Source organism: Sardina pilchardus, chromosome 6 (assembly GCF_963854185.1).
Source record: "Sardina pilchardus chromosome 6, fSarPil1.1, whole genome shotgun sequence".
NCBI lineage: Eukaryota > Metazoa > Chordata > Actinopteri > Clupeiformes > Clupeidae > Sardina > Sardina pilchardus.
Genome location: NC_084999.1, coordinates 17789676 through 17799923, shown reverse-complemented (window position 1 = coordinate 17799923; position 10248 = coordinate 17789676).

The following is a 10248-nucleotide window of genomic DNA, read 5'->3' as shown; positions in this document are numbered from 1 at the left end:
AGAGAAGGAATGCCACAAAACTGGCTGAAAAATCTGTGGGAAAAGAAGCCTGGTGCTACACCTCCATGGACGACACACATAGCTATCATTCGTCCAATGTGAAAATATCTAGTAGAAAATCGCTTGTTTAACACTAGAAGCGCCGCGCCGTTCTGACCCACTTATACCTAGAAGCGCCGCGCCCCGGTCATTTGACCGCTTTGACGACCTACTAGAAGCGCCGTGCTGTTGTGAACTACTTAAAGCGCGGCGAGGCGGTCAAATGACCGCTGAGTCCTTAGACTGGGAGGCTTTTACTTACACATAATGATCGCTAGATGGCGCTTCGTGCACGAATGAAATCGTTTGGTCATAAATTCAGTTTGCACTAAGCCATGTGTCATTCGTGTCAGACCGTGTTGTTGATAATCTGTGGTTGTTTGTTTCATTATGACATACAGCACGTTTGAGTTATCTGTTCATGTATTTGTGTTGATTTGTGTTGTTTGAGGTAAAAACTTTGGAAGAGTTCTTGAACAAACCTTAAGCAAACTTGACTTTCAACTAAAATGCTCTAAAAGTGAATGTGGCTAGTTCTAATTCACTCCCCAAATTCACTTCTATTAATTTAATAGGTAGCCTATGTTCGCGCCGCCGAAAATGATCGGACCTAGTCACCTGGAACAAAGAGCCTAACAGTCTGGTTTCAATTACACAGTAGCCAGGATTTCATGCCGCATTTTACAGGCTACCGTGGCTACTTTCTAAAACAACTTTCATTCATTTAGGGAGAAGCATCTTATAGGAGGGTCTAGGCTAGCTACCTCGGAGGGAGGGAGATAGAGAGAGCTATGCTGAGCAGGCATAGGCGTGAGAAGTAGCATAGGCCTAATTTAAAATAATGAGTGAATGATATTCTCCGTTTTGCGAATGTGTAGGCTATGTTTGCGATGTCTGCTGAAAAAAAGCTATAGGCCTATTGAACTACAATTTAAGCTAACTTCTATGTGAATTCGAGATTCAGCATTGACACACACATTTTCACGTAATTGATAAGCAGGGCTGTAGCTCACTGGTTAGAGCTTCGGCTTAAGGACCGAAGGGGTGTTGGTTCGATTCCCAATCTATTCATGACGGAAGTCTTTTTGAACAAGGCATCAATAAAGTAGGCTATATTCTATTCTTTTCTATTCACATAACTACACGCACGCTGGCGAATTCGAACATTCTGAAATGCGCATATACGATGAAACATTGCGCATTCTTCCACGAGTTGCCTAAACAGTCAGCCTACAGACTAGTAGGCAGGGACAGATAGATGGGGTGGGGGTGGGGAGGCAGTTATGCCTCGGTGATGTCTGTAGCCTAGCCTAGACGAGTGTATGGGGGAGGGGGGATGATCGGTTTCAAATAGGCTGCAATGGATAGTGTTATAGACCCCGAAGCCATTTGCTTTGAGAACGGCTGGCTGATGAAGTTGTTGGCTAGCTAGCTGGCTCAGCCAAAACCTTAATGCAGCCGCCACAGTTTTCATGACTGATAATGGCTTTAGTTGCCACTTCATGTCTACAGATGTGTATATTGTATTAGATATCAACACACAATGTTATTGTATTGTTTTGGACAACGTTCTGCACGTTTCACTTCAATGTAGACTGCATGCGTTCATTGCGTTGTGAACGCGCAGCAATCTCTGGAAAGGAAACGGTGGAAGTCGCAGCAGTAGCCTAATAGCCTATCACGTTCAATGCTGTAAATCCATCTGTTCCAGAATATTTGGTTCATATCATCAATCTTTGGTTTTGGTGTTTGTGCAACCGGGCCCTGACGATTTAACAAAAGTCTGAGTAACGTAGGAATTAGGAAAGTATGTAGGCCTAAGGTGAGATCAAAATCAGGCTAGAAGTAGTTCTACTTTGTTTCCTTCTTTTCCCCATGTCATTTTCATTGGTCGTCAACTCACTGTGAGTCCTGTGTATCGTAGCAACGAGCACAATACTGATGTGGTGTGTCCAGTGGGAAAATCTCATGCAGGCCTAGTTTCTAAGCTATCGTTTATTTTTTCGCGTGTCACTATGATATAATTATTTTTAGATGCAAAAAGTCTAACTGGCTTAGTCAAAGTTTGTCAGATGGCGGCAGAAAATGATTGGCTGGCGAAATTATTTTTCGTAATGGTAGGCCTAAACATCTATTGTGATTCATCCGTTTATTTCAGATAGGTTGTTATTAAAAACCATTAACAAAAAATAATTGTTCATCGACGTTGAAAAACGGTCAGTAAATTCAATCAAAGATTCTGTAATTCGCTCCTGCCAAGATGTGAACACGGGTCTCCGACGTTGCAGACAGGAGTGTTACCGCTGCGCCACTTGACATTATACGAAGATTGCGTTAGGATAGGTCCTTGACTTGACGTAACTCAGTCAGTCCAGCAAATATGTAAGAAAATGCTTATACATTAGTCTGAGCTTTAAAAGATAGCCTACAAATAGAAGATAAGATATACAACTATGAATGTACGTAGGCATACGCGCCCTACGTACATAAATAGGCTACGACGAAAATATGTTTTACACATGTAGGCCTGTCGCAACGTTTTCAAAACAAACTCGCATTTTACCACTGTAAATAGCCTCCATAGACTATGCCATGTAAATGAAAAATAGTTATTAAAATAAAGCACATATATGATACATATTGCACATATATAAACGATATGTTTTATGGTAAAATATTATTCTCATGCCCGACTGACAGGAAATCCTTGCGACATCTGCTGTGAGAAAAGAGAATAGCAGCCTGGACAAAAATGGCCGAACGCGAGACAACATAGGGTGCCTTCCATGTAACGATTTATATGGCTTCCTTCCTCCCTCGATCCTCGCCCCGGTCATAGCCCCTCCTACTAATGAATTTTGCGAAGGAAACGACGAAGGAATGAGCGGAGGATGGAGGAACGAAGCTTGATGAACTGCGCAAATGAGACGTCCTCGACTGCATACACACCATTTAGCACGTGCGACGTCAGTGTAATAGGGCGGATCCAAAAGACGCGCCGACATCTGTGTGCATGCAACTGGTCAGCTCTTCTGCTGATAAAAAAGGACATTTACAACATTGTGTTTTGAACTCAACACATAACGCATAATTTAAAATCACTAGGTCCGACATGATGCTTTTTTGTGCAGATACACAAAATGTTTCAATGGCAAATGTTGATAAGGACGTTCAAATAATGAACTTATTGTTCGTTAGGCTACATTTATGTTTCTTCATGAGCCCCTAACATAATCCCACTATAGCTTTTAGCATCAACTTCACACGCCATAAATAACAGACAACATTTCTATATTTCTATATTTTTAAACGTTATACAGGATACGTCATCCATGCGTAGCCACAGAACGCCCATCTCCGAAATAACACTTCCGCGTGGGATGGTCTTATGTTTCCTCTCGTATCGGGATTGCCACCTCCCTCCTCTGTCCTCGGTCTTGCCTCCTCTGGTTGCAATTACATGAATGAGATGTCCTCGTGCCCTCGACTGTGAGCGATTTCCGGTGAACGAGGATCGAGGGAGGAAGGAAGCCATATAAATCGTTACATGGAATGCACCCATAGTGTTGTCACATAAGTGAGCGCAAAATAGCTCTAAACTAGCTTGTACCGGTGTGCTTTTGATCATGTAAAAATTCTGGGTGACAAAACACGCGTATTTAGGAAAAGTCGTGAACGTAGGGTCCTGGAATTTAATCGAGTGAAAAGATTTATTTTTTTTGTAATCGCTGCGGTCAAATGACCGCAGCCCGGCAGTTCTAGGTATATCTAGGTCAAACCCACACGGCGCTTCTAGGAATACGCGTCAGCGGTCAAATGACCGGCGCTTGGCGCTTCTAGTGTTAATGTCTTTAAAAAAGTAATTTAAATTAACCGCTGCATCCTAAAGATTGGCTGTTATTTCCTACATTAAGAAAACGTGAATGGTGGAGGTGCATGGAAATCGCCCAACTTTTTTGTTTAAGCCCATGTAAGCCTATGAGGACAGTTCACCTATCAAAATAAACCACACACAATTAAGTAGTATTAATGCGCATTTTCCCGCTGGTCCAAACCCGGTCTCATGGTTTGTCGTGATGCCATAACGAAAATGAATCTATTGAAACGTGCTGTGTTCACGAAAAGGGCCCTTTTCGTGCAAGGACAACGATACCCCATGTATTTTAATGAGCATTGCTTGTCGTGATGCCTGACACTATGTATTTGAATCAGAATCGGCTTTATTGTCCAGGTTTGTGCAAACAAACAAGGAATTTGACAGTTTTTAGCTCTCAAAGTAGCCTACAACACTCAAAATAAAACAGAAATTAATAATAATATCAAAAATATAGAACAGTAGCCTGAGAATAGAACGAAGGGCAGTAGACTAAGGCTGTAGCCCATATCTGAATAAATACAGTACATTTACAAATAAATAGACACTATGGGTGGGATAGAGTAGGCTAATGCAATTGTCCGGCGGGGGAATGCAGCGGGGAATGTCATAGTTGGCCATAGTTTGTTCACCCCTGAGTTAAAGTTATATTAAACTTCAATTTCTATACTGTTGTCCATGCATGTAGATGTTTTCAGGGAAATTACAGTGACTCAACCATTAATGGTGCATGCACATAGGTTTACCCTATTACACAGGATAGGGTCAACTGTACACACCATTATCAGGGCCTCGTCCAGCATGGCTGAGGCATTGTGATTCCTCTTCACATTGATCCGCCATTGCTCCTTCCTTTCGTCCAGTTTCATGAGCCTTTTGGCCAGCATCTGTGTTTTTTGGGCTGGGCTGTCCCACAGGCAATGTATACCTTTGTGGCGCAAGGCATTACTTGAGGACAGCTGTAACATTTTTATTTTATTAGCACCCATCTGATGAAAAAAAAAAAAAAAAACATAATAGAAGTTACATAACTTTCTCTGTGTTTCTGTACATTCATACACACATATTGATCTGATGGACTGTATCTGTGCTTCAGTACATTCATAAATACACACAAACACACCCTCATACTCCTTTTTCCTTATGCCAGCCCCCACTGGAAACTTCACGAAAAACCTAAATTTCCATCACCTCTCAGTCCCCCTTAACCATACCTTTTCTGAAAGCATGTAAGTTGAGACATGTCCCACCCTCACCATCACTTACCTATGTCCTGAATATTGTATTGGGTATTATCAATAAGTGTACAGCTAATTCTTTAAGGACTGTGACCACAGGAGGGTGAGGTGAGTGGGACCTGTCCCAACTTATGTTTTAAAAAAATATAAATAAATAAAATAACAGCATGATATACATAGACTGGGGTGGGACATATTAAAATGCTTAGTTTGAATCATGAGGGTATACGTTTTCTGCAAATATATGATGTATGAGGTCTTATCTGTGAGAGCCAGGCCATTGACTTTTGTACACTGTAGTGACCATTATGTTGTTGCACATATCTCTCCTGTAATTCATACCACTCTAATAAACCCTGTAGTTCCTGTTGAGGAGTGAATTATTTTCCAAGTTCCTTCTAGAATTCAATGCAAACAATCTATAGTTTCAGTGTTCTGTATACAGTCTGTGGGGAAAATCTCGGAGGGTAATTGTCTCATCATAATGCGGAACTCTCAGTTCACCGAACATTCTAATCACATATTTGTGACCGTACCCCTCAACAGGTTAAGAGGAGACTATGCCATTTAAAATTATATCGTCAGGGCCAGGGGTGTGACCTTGACAACTTCCTGATTCTGTCTTGTGGCCACCATTAGGAAAAACTACGATTCATCCCACCTTCAGGCTTCAGCTCTGTGAATGGTCCAACTCCAGACTATACATTTTATGTAGAAGAACAATAATTCAGAAGTTCGGTATGCTAACAATGTTAGTGCTCTTCGGCATCAAACTGAATCAGTTATTTGGACGTTTTCCTCCGATTTAGTATTAAACATTTTTTGGGGAGCACTCACATTTAAAACTCACTTGGATAATTGATCTAGTTGTTGTGCAAAATGTTCATGATTGTTTTTGGGTTAAATTTGTTGTCGTTCTGAGTTATAGTTATAGTCTTCATGTGAGTCAATTTCGTTAGATTTGTATTTTATCAGGGGTCAATGTCATCTGGAAGAGCACAAGAAGATGTTTTCAGCCCTTACAAGAGGACACATCATGTGCTTGGAACTTGTGCACAATGGAATAAGAAGAGTTGTTGATGTATTAATTACAGTTTATTTGAACTTGACAAAGGACCGGAGGGAGAGGGTGTTGGATCAAATTGGGCTCCACAGTGGCAACATGTACTGTAGACCCATCCCAAGAAGGGTAAAGGTCTACAATTTTAGTGAAGCTCTGTGCAGAGCAGAAAAGATCCTTGTTACCAAAATGTAGTATACTGATCACACTCAATAAGTATGAATACTGAATAGTACCGCTATTCATACGTTTTTGGCTGGGGGAATATAAAATGGAACGTCATCTGAACCTACTGCCTTGGGAATAGGTTCAGTTCCATTTTAAGATGTGTGATCTTTCAAGCGCCTCCAGCCAGACATCCACTGTCCCCTGTGCCTCTGTGACTGTGTCTGTGTACATCTTAAACTTCTTAATGTGTGCACGGTAAAAACTTGTGCACACATCACAGTATGCCCGCCCATTTTTGGGGCACAAATACGTGGCATCACTGGCATCACAAAATACAAATTTACCAGTCAAACGGCACCTGTGTAATAGGTGCCATCCTGAAACATGACAAGAGAAATCCCATGGGTGATTGCAACATGCATGTACTGATATACAGAAGTAGTTGTCACAGTTTGGTAAACTTTAGTGACGGGAAAATACATGTTACAAAACGGTGGTATTGCAGGATGCAGAATGTCTCGGGGATGCATGATAAAGTTTTGGAACACTGATATACACAATATACTGTATCTATAAGATGTTTTGGTTACTCACATTGACAAAGAAATTAATATATTTATCATTATGAACTTCATTTGTGTGCGTCAAAGTTATAATCCACACTTTCATATGTGTGTTCAAAGTTGCTATTCACAGTTTCACACGGGAACCTCACAGGAACGCTATGCACCTGCAGATAAGAAACTGGGCATGAGCGAGAGGAGGATTTTAGGGAGGTTTCGACCAAGGTCATGCTGACTTGTTTTGCTCTCTGCTTTTCTTTAATAAAAGAGCCTCTTTGCGTCCAAGAGCTCAGAGACTGTTTCGGAGAGGTAAAGCACCTCCTCTCTATGTCTCTCCTCTTGGCGCCAGAGTATACTGAAAATTATACTACTTGTCTGTGGTTCTTGTGTCTATAATATTGGGAAGATTTTCCTAACATTCTTTGGTCCTTCGAAGCCGGTTGTCAATATATCCTTTCTGGAACTGATCGTCGGAAGTTGAAGACTGCAGCAGCCCGCGGACTACAACCGTGGAAAAGCCCCGTACGGTGAATTCCGTGCAGGCCAGCCGACGGCGACCAGCTCCTAGACTGGATTGACGACTTCCGAACTACAGAGCAGAACCATAACAGTGTGAGTATAATTTCATAGGCCTAATAGTCTTGGACTATTTCTAGAAAAGGGAAAAGTCGCATTAAGTTGCCATTCCCAAGGGAAAAGTCGCATTAAGTTGCCGTTCTCTTAATACAGCTGTAAAAAAGATAAACTTTCCAGGGGGGTTCGAGTCCCGCCTGAGGTTTATCTAAAAAGGGGGGTTAGAGTCCCACCTTAAAAATAGGGGGTTAGAGTCCCGCCTGAACTATCAAATAGGGGTTCGAGTCCACTATATTGATAATAGAGGGAAAGAAAGAGTCCTGAACTATCAAATAGGGGTTAGAGTCCACTATATTGATAATAGAGGGAAAGAAGGAGTGTGACTGAGAAGTGTGTGTGTGAAGGGATTGTCTGTGAGTTAAAACGAACAACAGAGCCTGTGAGAGATAAAACACCCAGGGGAAGCCGGACTAAGGTCTAGAAGCTCGCTTCCCAGGCTTCTTGTTTGCCCTAAGAGGACGACACAGAACAACCTCTTATTTGTGCAAAATGGGGAATACTCAAGATAAAGAACAACTTTTGAAAGGCGATGCCAAATTCATAGCTAGAGTCCATCCAGGAACTGAAAATTGGCTATTACGATGGAAAAATAAATTCCAATTTGCAAACTAAAACCAAAATTATCATCATGCCATGCAGAAGTGCACCTGTATGACGATGATGATGATTACGGTAAAACTCCAAATTGGCCCCCACCGCCGCCTCCGGTGGAGGCATTTCCAATGGTAGAACTGCCCAATCCAACATTTAAGCCAGACGTGGCTGAGGGTCAAAATAATCCACGGTTAATGTATGTCTATAGGACATGGACACAGGACGACGTAAAATTCCATCTCATAAAGCCCAAATTGAAGAATTTTGCGATGAAATGAAAAACATAATAGCGGTGTACCACCTGAATGGTTTCGAGGTCGAAAGGATGTTCAGTTTTAAAATGGGCTCTGATTGGAGCCGTGTTAAAGACAACTTTGTAGCCCATCAGGCTGGTACAGCGTATGCGCCTGGTTCTCTGGATTTAAATCAACAAGTCCAAAGCCTAGAGAATAAATGTAAAGACGTGTTTAAAAAACATTGCAATTACACCAAAATACACGCTACCACACAGAAAGATGATGAAGATGTCTGGGAGTTTAGAGACGGATTTGAAAAAGTTTTTAAAGCCTATAACGGCCTGAAGTCACGGAGTGCAGAAGATAAGATAATTTATGGACAGCAATTAAAACAAGCATTACTCCAAAGTTTTAGACCAGAGATAAAAGACTGGATAGAGAAACATTTTGTTTCTTTCAGAACTGCAGAACTGCCAGATTTTATGGAACATGCTAAACATGCAGAGAAAACAGTGAAAAATAAAAAGAAAGTAAGAGAAAAGAAAGACTCAGAGAAAGTAGGGGAAGCATTTGTGATGGCATTACAAGGCAGAAATGGGTCAGAACAGAGAGATTATGAAAATGAAGGTGATGATAGCAACAACTGTTTCAGGTGTGGGGGTCGCGGGCATTGGTCTCGTGACTGCGCCACCGAGGATGAGAAAGAACAAAGATACGATAGTGACCAGTATGTAAGTGGAGAAGGAGAAGAGCTAGAAATGTGTAAGGAATGTTTAGACTAGAGCTGATGTGTGTTTAAATGACTAAGAAAGTGGTAGCCTACATATTTAAACTGAACATTTAAATTAGATATTTAAATTCTGCTGAAGTTGTGTTTTTTCACCCATTCACTGTGAAAATCCCACATGCCGTCTCCCAACTGCTGTTACAAACTAACATGACATTCTTATCTCGTATGACAGTATTGTTATCACAACCGCACATTAAATATGGTGTAAACAAAGCAGCTTATGCAGTGACTAACTGCTAAATTAGAAGTTAAACTTTTGTCTGCCACATGCTCTGCACAGGTAGCCGAATTGACTGGGCTGACCAGAGCATGTGAGCTTTTTGCCAAAAAGAAAGTGACACACAGACAGCCAATATGCCTTTGCTGTGTCTTACATTGCTGAAATCAATGTACAAATGGGTAGCAATTTTGAGTCATGGGCAGAGCCATGTCTCAACAGGAGGGATGTGTGAACTAGTAGACAAACACTATAACGTATAGATTTACAAACTACTCACAAAATGTTTGTTGTCAGTGCATCATATGTACTGTATTGATGTAGGAGTAGTGGAGCAACTAATTAAAACACTGTGTTCAAAGGAATATGTAGACACGGATACTGCTCCCTCTCTCTCTGTTTTTCCACAGAATCCCAGAGTGAAACCAGAAGATTGGGTGTTCATCAAAGTCATAAAGAAAAAGTGCTGGTCTGACTCGCGTTGGGAAGGACCCCACCGAATCATCCTATCTACACCCACTGCAGTGAAGGTGGAGGGCCGGACCGCTGGACGCATCTCTCTCACTGTAAGGTTCCAGTCAACCGCTGAGGAGGGGAAGCCCGACTCCAAAGGGGATTAGAGGTTTAGAATCTAGTCGTCTCAACGTCGGTGAAGATTTTGGATCCTCCTAAGCTTAGTGACGATGCCTTGAGATAACAGACTTTTAGTGTGGAGGATGGTCCTTGGAGCGGCTATCACTCTCACCTTGCTGACACTTTTGTTAAGGACTGAACAAAGACTTTTTTTCTTGAAAGACAAAGGAAGCCGGAAAAAAGAGATTGATTTTGTCAGAGGA